The sequence below is a fragment of the Indicator indicator genome, unplaced genomic scaffold, assembly GCF_027791375.1.
Source record: "Indicator indicator isolate 239-I01 unplaced genomic scaffold, UM_Iind_1.1 iindUn_scaffold_68, whole genome shotgun sequence".
NCBI classification, from domain to species: domain Eukaryota; kingdom Metazoa; phylum Chordata; class Aves; order Piciformes; family Indicatoridae; genus Indicator; species Indicator indicator.
In genome coordinates this window covers 196,866-203,128 of record NW_026539198.1, presented here as the reverse complement: position 1 = coordinate 203,128, position 6,263 = coordinate 196,866, and the positions used below count along the sequence as shown (strand labels likewise).

At 48.1% G+C, this 6,263-nt stretch overlaps 1 pseudogene; it reads right to left on the bottom strand.

The window, feature by feature from the left end:
• Positions 1 to 5,458: 5,458 nt before the first annotated feature.
• LOC128980165 (zinc finger protein OZF-like) overlaps positions 5,459 to 6,263 on the bottom strand; it is an 87,815-nt pseudogene continuing 87,010 nt past the window's right edge.

The following is a 6,263-nucleotide window of genomic DNA, read 5'->3' as shown; positions in this document are numbered from 1 at the left end:
TGGTAAGGCCACATATTGTGTCCAGTTCTGGGCCACTTATATCAAGAGCTTCAGGGAGCTACTAGAGAGAGTCCAGCGCAGAGCCACAAAGAGGAGTAAAGGAGTGGAACATCTTCCTTATGAGGAGAGACTGAGGGAGTTGAGGGCTCTGTAGCTTGGAGAGGAGGAGACTAAGAATCTAAGAATCTGTAAGGATCATCTGACCTGCACTGACACCAGATCAGTGCAGTGCATTAAGTACTTAAAAGGCTGGTGGTGAAAAACAGAAGAAGGCAGAATGGGGAATGTCACATTTAATGAACTGCCCACAGCACTGTTTGGCTGTGACTAGGCTGAATGCCTTCAATGAATAACTCTAGAACTCAGAACTGTTTCCTTCTTGCTTGTCCTCTTGTGGCAGGGTTCATAGCAACAGTTCTGCTTTTTTATTTTTTGTATAATCTACAGCACCTGCATATATCATCTCCTGCAATGAAGTTGTTTAAATTACAGACTTTAAAATCTTTGTGGGCTTTGAAGCCTAATAGGACTTTCCATGGACGCCCCAGGCTGGTTTTCTCGGATGTATATTCACAATGCAAGTCCATCAGGCAGGGTGAACAGGAAACACCAAAAGACTTTAACTTTGCAAGTGGCGTGCTGCACAAATGGTCTGAGGTTGAAAAGGTAGAGGATCTTTGTTATGCAGATGAGATACTTTAGTGTAAAATAAGTTGGGTTTGCTTATCCTTCTGCAGGTAGGAGGGGAGAGAAAGGGACCCTGTCTAGACATCTTAAGGCCTGTCTGGATTTGTACTGGGCCATGTCATGGGCCTACCATAACACTGTGATAGTTGTGCAGTACTCAGTTCTTCCACAATTGGCAGATATTTGTGAATTGCAATTTCATGGTCTTCAAGAAGAAAATGTTTTGGTTTTGAATGTCTCTGTTTTGTAAGCTGGAAGGAGACCACCAAACCCTGCCTTTTGGTGGGTAAACAGAAAAGAAGAAGTAAAGTGGAGCTTTGAGGACTTCGGGCTTCTGTCTCGGAAAGTGGCCAATGTGCTGACTAAAGTATGTGGACTGCAGAAGGGAGACAGAATTGTGGTGATCCTGCCACAAGTCCCAGAATGGTGGCTAGTGAATGTGGCCTGCATGTCAGCAGGTTCAGTGAGCATGGCTGAGCCTGGCAGAAGTGGTTGATACAATCTGGTTGGGAGGAGCAGGAATTGATGCGGTTCGTAAAGGAAAATCAGAACTTAGTGACTGGCCTGGCTGCCTGTTGCTCAGGTAGTAGTCCTGAAGGATTTGCATTAAATGCCATAACACAGGTGGCTTGGGGAGCAGCCAGGGAGATGGCAGAAAGCAGGGAAGAGCCTTGGAAGTCACCAGACAGGTCCATACCTCACTTCTTACAGGAGACCACAAGCAGCTGCATTACACCACTACAGCTCTTTGTCTTGGTAATGACAAGAGAAATTCAGCTCAGAGGTCGGTTTGGGAATAGTTTAATAGTTTAGATTCTTAGAGGAACTGCCTTAATTCCAGGAATCTCCCAGTTCTCAGCCAGGGGGCCTATCCATATAATCTAGAACAATATCTACAATAATTAGTAAATAAAGTCTGTATCTTCTGTTCATCTTCCATTCCAGCTATCTCAGATGTAGAAGACTCAAAAGTTTGGAAAACAGGAAATAAGAAAACAGTTTATCTCTTTGCAGATGAGATGAAGAAAAGGACAGGGTCTCCCAGGTGACTCAGGGTACTCAGGTTTCGTATTTGTGTACCACAGATTCCTCGTGGATTCTTCTTTTGGGTGCAATGTTGTACTGGGAACAGAAAGTACTAACAGTTTATACTATACTCTGGATTTAAACTCTCTCAGCTGAAGTTAGATTTCTTTGCGGAACACACTGAATTTCACCATTCTCTTGCATTCCCCAGTAAGTGTGACCAGGACCTTCATCAGAAACTACCCCTCAGACAGGCTTGGCCTCTCCTGAAGGAGAAAATACCCAAAGAGTTTTCCCTAACACATTCTTTTCTCAAATAGCAGGAACTTTATCACCTTCTAACTTTTGTAACAAATCTGATTGTGCAGGTCCAGCTTGATTTACAGAACCTCTACTATTTACCAACCAGGTTCCTTGTGCTAGATGTTTCTCCCAATTTTTCAAAGTTCCACCCCCCCATGGCTTTCAGAGTGGTTTTCAGCAAACCGTTGTAGCATTCAATTTTTCCTGAAGCTGGTGCATGGTATGAGATGTGGTATTCGATGCTGTGCTCTTTGGCCCATTTTTTTATGAGATTGTTCTTGAAATGAGTTCCATTGTCAGATTCAATCCTGTATGCAGTACCGTGTCTCCACAGGATTTATCTTTTCACACCAAGAATGGTGTTATGTGCAGTACCATGAAGTACAGGGTAAGTTTCCAACCACACAGCGCTTCCCTCTACCATAGTCAGCATATATTGTTTACCAGATCGGTGACATGGTAGATTGATGTAACCAATCTGCCACACCTCACCATATTTGCACTTAGACCATTGGTCACCATACCACAAGGGCTTAAATCAATGTTGATCATGAATTACAGGTCCAGGCACTGCTGGGCCTCTGCTTTAATAAACCACAAGTCACAATACAATGCGAGCTAAAGTGCTGGGATTTTAAACAGAACCATAACTGGTGTTAAACAGGTTGCTACGCAGGTTGCTAAGCTGGCTGCTGAGGCTTGCAGGGATCCAAAGGTGCTGTAGCTGGTCACTGCTGAAGCTCAGGGGCTTGCAGGGATCTGGTGCTGGCCCCCTGGGGAGACCCGTTCCAGACACAGTGGAGGCAAGCCTTCTGTGCCTGCAGGGGGGTGCAGTGTAGACTTCTGCCGATCAGGCAGGTTCCCCTAGACAGGCTCTCTCGAGCGGCTCCCTCAGTGCTGTGGTTGTGCAGAGTTGGCAGGGCACTGTGGGGGCTGCGGTTTCCCTTCTGAGGCTGCTAGAGTGCATGGGGGGGACAGCGTGGAGCAGCATGGCTTTTCCCCTGGCTCAGGTTGGAAATGACCAAACATCCAGGACACTCACAGGTGGTCCTGGCAGAGCATAGGCAGTGGTCTGAATTATGTGGAGCAGCAGGCGGCTGCTCCTTCTCCCATGGCTCAGCAGCTGGCACATGGGGTGCAGCTGAGCACAGTTCTTGTTTTGCGAGCAGGCACACCAAGGCTTTGGCTCACGGCTTGTGCTTGTGGCAGACACTGTTAGAACTGCCAATGGCTTCAAGCAAGTTATCCCCTTGACTGGGTAAGGTTACCAGCAGGGTTCAGTCCCTTAAGACATGGTGGCAGCTTCTTCCTACCAGCGGGACTGGGGTACAATGTGAGGGTGACTGTATTTGCAGAGCAGCTTGTGAAGGACTCTGCAGGCTTCTGGGTAAACTGAGGCATGACGGTGCTTCCTGGGTAGCAGGCTTCTCTCCAGATTGCAGACAAAGGCAGAGCATGCACACAGAGCAGAACAGTGCAAAAGAACTTAGTAGCAAAAAGTAAAGAGCTTACAATTTGGGTAATAGTTATAAGTTGCTCGAGGCTTGGATTTAGCTGCAAACTTGGTAAACACCTCATTAGCCACTAGCAAAGCGTGTGGCTAGAATTATGCCCAAACTTGGAAGAAGCACAAGCATCCCACAAGGTGGGTGCATGATTTTGTTTACCCCAAAAAAGGCAGGTTGGGTTGTTTACCCTGACTTAGTGATGCCTGGGCCTCTGTTTCTTCAGCTCTGGGCTAAGCACCCACTCCAGAAAGGAGGGGGAAGTGGGAGGTTGACCAAAATACGTTGGGACAAGTTTGGCAATATTTGGGGCATAATTCTGCACACAGGCTGCCTTCACAAGATGCAAATGATTCCAGTCACAATTAGGGAAGCCCTGCCTCCAAACAGATGGAGGAGAGGGATAGCTAGGTTTATTGGACTGTATGGAACCAATGGCCTGGCAAGTTGAACCCATGAGAGTATAAAGCTTTAGTAGATACAGGTGCACACTGCACTCTGATGTCATCAAACTACAAGGGGTGGACCCCATCTGTGTTTCTGGTGTGACAGGAGTATGCCTGCACTCAGATGTGTTGCAAGCTGAGCACTGGAATGTAAGCTACAGTTTGCTTTCACTTGGAGGAGTGGAAGGAGTCACTGGAATCAACTGCCCCAGAGGTGGAAACAGCCCCAGCATTTGGACTGGTCATGGACTGATCCAGACTGTACTAGAACAGGGTAGAACTCTAGAGCACCTGCAGTGAGCAGTCCTCTGTGTACTGCAAAGCAACCTCATGTGGAGTGAGAATGGATAGTGACTGATGTGTGCTGTGTGTTGCTAGTTGCTGCCAGCCATGATGCAGATGGTACAGAATGAGAGGTTGGGAATATCATAGGTTAAAATTTGCTGTTGAAAATTTGCTGTTATTAGTCAAAACCATCCTGCCTTATGTCACCTACACAGTGAAAGTGCTGGCTGGAGCAAACTGCTATGGGGCTCGAAGATCAGATTGTAACATAGAAAGCTTCCTGTTCCAGTTGCTGCTTTTGGGTTCCAGCTATCAGGTGTTGGCTCTTTTCTGCAGGGATGGCAGCATGAGGACTTTAGGGGTTTAGCTCGCTGGCTTCTGCTTGCTGCTGCTTTCTGCTGTGCTTCTTTCTGCAAATAGGCTCAGGTCCTTGTGCACTATGTGATCTCATTTCTATTCAACTCTTTTGATCTTAAGTCAAAAAGAGAGATTTTTTGTGTGTGTGTATGTGTTACTTTTCCCTCATTTCTGTACTGGGAGCAAACAGACAGCTTGATCTCTTTGCAGTGCTTTAACCTGTTACAACCACATAGTGGAAAGCTGACAGGAGCTTTCCAAGTTCTTCCAAAGACCTCCCTGAGATCCCTCCCTACACCCTCCAAAGATGCCCAAAGTCAGTCCTAGAATCCTCCAGACCCCCAGAGATCCCTTGACAACCCCTAAAGAAACCATCTGAGATACTCTTGAGATGCTCCTAAGACTCTACTACGCTCCTCCAAGACCCTCACTTTGACCTCCCTGAACTGGGCACATAGCTCCAGGCCCATTCTGAGGGAACAAATGCCTCCAACATTTGGCTGCCTTGGGCAGGAATGTCTAAAAAAAAAGTGAAAAAGACAGCATTTGGGTAACTTTGGGGTTTTACTGACAAAAATGGGCAATGGGCAGGGTTGCTTTTTTATACTCCAGAGAGACTCAAAGCATTGGTATAGCTCAACCCAGCTCCAATGGCAGCTCCAACTGTGCCAACAGCACCATAATTACTCTCATCATCACTATTTGGTGTTCAGAAGGGCAGGAAGTGTTTGCTCCTGCTGGAGCCCCCAGCCTCTGAGAAATGCAGGTGAAAAAGAGGCAATTTTAGCTCAATCTGCTGGAAAGGCCCTCTCTGGGCATCACAATTACCCCAACAGATCCAGGGTGGGTCTATTTGTGCCTGCCCCCTAGTGTGGGTTGATCAGTGGTGTGGGTGCGCAGGTGCTTGTGGAGGCCAGAGCTCTGTCTGAACCTCTTGCCACAGTGACTGCAGGTGAAGGGCTTCTCACTGGTGTGAGCGCGATGGTGCTTGGCAAGGTTTGAGGGGCTGTTGAAGCTGTTGCCGCAGGTGGTGCAGCTGTAGGGCAGCTCATTGGTGTGGATGAGGTGGTGCTGGATGAGGCTGGAGCTCACGCTAAAGCTCTTGCCGCACTCAGCACAGGGGAACAGCTTCTCTCCAATGTGAATGCGCTGGTGGTTGCTGAGGGTTGAGCTGCGGCTGAAGCTCTTGTCACAGATATCACAAATGAAGGGCTTCTCACCAGTGCAGACACGACAGTGCTTCATGAGCGAGGACTTGTCAGAGAACCTCTTCTTGCAGTCACCACACATATAGGGTTTCTCTCCAGTGTGAGTGTGGTGGTGCAAGGTGAGGCTGGAGCCATGGCTGAAGCTCTGGCTGCAGTCAGCACAGGCATAAGGCCTCTCGCAAGTGTGAGTTTGGCGGTGCTGGATGAGGTTGGAGCGGTATCAGAAGCTCTTGCCACACTCACAGATGAAAGGCTTCTCTCCTGTGTGGATGAGGTGGTGCCGAATGAGGTAGTGCTGTGGCTGAAGCTCTTGCCACAGTCACCACAGATGATAGCCGGGGTGCCTGGGTGGGGGCAGTGGTGCTTCACCAGCTCTGAGGCAGGTGGGATGCTCTGCCCACACTCAGGGCACTGATTCAGCCACTTGGGTGGTACAGAGGGCGCTG